The sequence below is a fragment of the Passer domesticus genome, chromosome 12 (assembly GCF_036417665.1).
Source record: "Passer domesticus isolate bPasDom1 chromosome 12, bPasDom1.hap1, whole genome shotgun sequence".
Taxonomy (NCBI): Eukaryota; Metazoa; Chordata; class Aves; order Passeriformes; family Passeridae; genus Passer; species Passer domesticus.
The window spans coordinates 1,966,172-1,969,314 of NC_087485.1; the positions used below are offsets into that span (position 1 = coordinate 1,966,172).

At 44.2% G+C, this 3,143-nt stretch overlaps 1 long non-coding RNA gene across 2 annotated transcripts; it reads left to right on the forward strand.

Annotated features, from left to right (window-relative positions):
• Positions 1 to 1,120: 1,120 nt before the first annotated feature.
• LOC135279169 (uncharacterized) lies at positions 1,121 to 2,381 on the forward strand. 2 transcript variants are annotated; one of them, XR_010346479.1, is made up of 3 exons: positions 1,121 to 1,209; positions 1,473 to 1,549; positions 1,984 to 2,380. It is a non-coding gene; the product is annotated as an uncharacterized LOC135279169 (long non-coding RNA). The 2 variants fall into 2 exon arrangements; XR_010346480.1 differs by having other exon boundaries at positions 1,124 to 1,209; positions 1,437 to 1,549; positions 1,984 to 2,381.
• The last annotated feature ends 762 nt before the right edge of the window (positions 2,382 to 3,143 follow it).

The window sequence follows — 3,143 nt, forward strand, 5'->3', positions numbered from 1 at the left end:
CCGGCAGCTTCCCACAACTTGACTGCGTGTCCTGCCAATTAGACAATAATTAGGTGAGGAAAATGTTCATTATTAAATCACTTCCACAATATCTAATTACAGTAAATCTGTAACACTGTATTTTTTGCTGAATTACTGGGTTTGAGTACAACACTAGGGCAGGAACACCCTTCCAAGGAGGATGCCTGGGGATCAGATTCCTTGGACTCACTGCAGTGAGGAGGTGATTTTCCCTCTGCAAGTAACACAATTTATATGAACAATGGTGATATAAAAACAACTAAGTACTAACAATGCTCTAGTAAAAAATCCCAGTTATTGATCCTCTGCTCAGTCTGCAGGCACTGACAGCAAAAGTCAGATGGGTGACAGCAAGAAAATTCTAGATTTTCCCTTGTTTCATTTCTGTGAGGAAAAAGAAGCCCGTTTCCATTGTGTGCACTCACACTCCTCAGCCACACTACCCAGTGATGGAGAACAGTTGATGTTTGAGTTCTTTGGGCAGAACTCAGAGCTGACAATACAGGCAGTGCTGGCAGCTCAGGGAATAAATGACAAGCAAGAAGGAAAACTCTGCTAAACAGGAGGGGTTGGAATAATAAATAGCACAGCTCAGCTGGCCACTTCAGGCTACCAAAGAGGATTCCCTGAGCCTGAGCCCTGCCCTGACACCGTGTGAGAAAGAGATAGCAGGCAGGCAGATGTTTCATGAAAATATCACCAAAAAGTTTCTAATTCAAAACACCACTTCGTTAAAAATAAATAAAGAAATAAACCAGAAAAGAACACAAACCAAAGCCACTGAAAAATATTTCACAATTTAATTTTCTTAGTTCATGAATTAAGAAAAGAGGAGGAATCAATTGCAGATTGTTAATACTGTTATCATTATCACTTCTTGCTCTGTCATTGATGGATTCTGGAGTTTTTAAAGTATAACCAATCAGGTATTTAATGAAAAATAGAATCACATGGGTTGTGTAAATACTTTCATTTTGTCATGAGCCTGAGGGATTTTTAAATTAAGTTTTAATGACCTCCATAATCCTCACCTGCAGCCTCCACCCACCACAATGGGCCAGGAGCCCATTTAAGCCTCAGCGCTGGGGCTCTTGGCTTCAGGTTTGTCTTTGTTTCTGTCTCTGGGAAGGAATTGGGATTTTTTTTGCTGCTTGGCTTTGCTGCCGTGTCCTTTTTCTCTGCTCCTGGGTAGGACCTTGGACCCCATTTGTTATTTTGTCACAGGGGCTGGGAATGCTGGGGGACCCTTTACTGTGCTGGGTTATCCTTGCCTCCCTGTCCTTGGAAGGGATAATTCTATCTTCCATGGTGTCTCATCTTCATTCCTATTTGTTTGGTAATAATCTGAAACATTGGGAAAATTTTATGGGAACAATTCCTTTCCTCTGTTTCTGTGCTTGGCCTGAAAAACGCAGCTCTGACTTGGATGTGTTTGTGCTATTGGTGTGGAGTTTTTTCAGTCGGAGGAAGAGCAAACATCCCAAGGAAAATCGAAGTGTGGGATTTCCAGGGAGGATTTTCACATAAGGTAACAAAGTTACTGGAAAGCCCCTGGAAACAGCAAGAGAGTAACACTCTTGTTCTTATCCCTGAGAAATATGGGTCAGGAAAATATCTGCTTCTGTCCTCTCCCAAACAAAAATTTCAGCTGGGCTCAAGTATGAGCAGAGGAGTAATTGTGGGTCCTTTTGTTACTATTTTCAGTCTATACCAAATCAGGGGATGTTTCTGTAACAAAACTTGTCGTTGGCATCCCTTGTTCTGCAGCTCCTCACCTGGAGGCTGCAATGCTGCTGTAGCAGGTGCTCAGAGCTAAAACGTTTCCTTTCCTGGGCCCAGCCTTGCATAGCTGCTGGATTTTGGGAATTCCTCAGTCTGAGCAGCAGCTCGGGGCATTTCAGCTGCTCCTGACAGCATCTCTTGGCTATCAGTATTCAAATATAGAACCATTCAAATTCACAGCGTGTATACACCGAGGAGTGATAAGAATTTTCTCCTTGCATACCAAAGAGGAGTTTTCTGCAATCCTTTTTTTGTTCTTGGAACCAGCTGAGGGGGGGAAAAACACCTCTGGGAAGCACATGTGGAATAATCATCAACTAGCCAGCCTCTGGAGAGAATGGAGAGCCAATGGAGAAGACAGTGCAGGGACAAGTTGAAAATTAACTCCCGGGCCGGCTCCACCTCTTACCCAGCAAAGGGTGCTCTCAAAATTATTTATAAAGAAGCCTGGGCACCATCAGTGGAGCTCTGCATCCATGTGGGTTTGATTCTCTGGGATGCTGCGGGAGGCTCCGCTGGGGCAGCGGTGAAGGTTTGGAGTGCCCTGGCAGCGATGAGTGCGGGGAAGGTGCCAGCCCTGGGGCGTCTCTGCAAGCTGCTGAAAACCCTCCGGGCTGTGCCAGCACGGCCCTGCAGCCTGGCTGCCTGCTCCCGCAAAAACACCAGGAACGCTGCCTGTAAGTCACTGCAACTCCTCCAAAGCCGTGAAAAATGGGAGAGGCTGGGCTGGGAAGAGAGGTGCTGGGGCTGAGTGTTGGTCTTATTTGTTAGCCAATTAAAAAGGGGGATTTGGGAATGTGGCTGAAAGGTTGAAGGAGAAAGAGTGGATAGAATGAAAGAAGTGAAAATACTTTGTGGAATTTCAGAGTTCCACCTTGTTCTTTATTTCTGCTGTCAGCAGCACTGGCCACTGGATTTTTGTGACTGGTTTTTTGTGACTGGTTTTTTGTGACTGGTTTTTTGTGACTGGTTTTTTGTGACTGGATTTTTGTGACTGGATTTTTGTGACTCCAACCTGTGACAAAAAGCAATCATTACTTGGGAAGGCTTGGCTGCTTTCAATGAAAACCGTTCATGAGCATAATTCAAAACACATTTAGCACAAATTGATTCTTACTCGGAATTTCATTGCCACTGCAATGTTTGATTTGGAAAATGAGGCCTAGAACAAGCCACAAACCCCTGCAAATGTGCTGTACAGACCTCCAATAAATCACTTTGAAGTGCAAGGCACTCCTGGAGGATGTTAAGGATTTAGTTATTTAAAATACTGATTAACTTGCTTTCAGATAATATGGGGCCAGCCAGAGATTGTCTACTCACTGCTGTGCAGATAATGT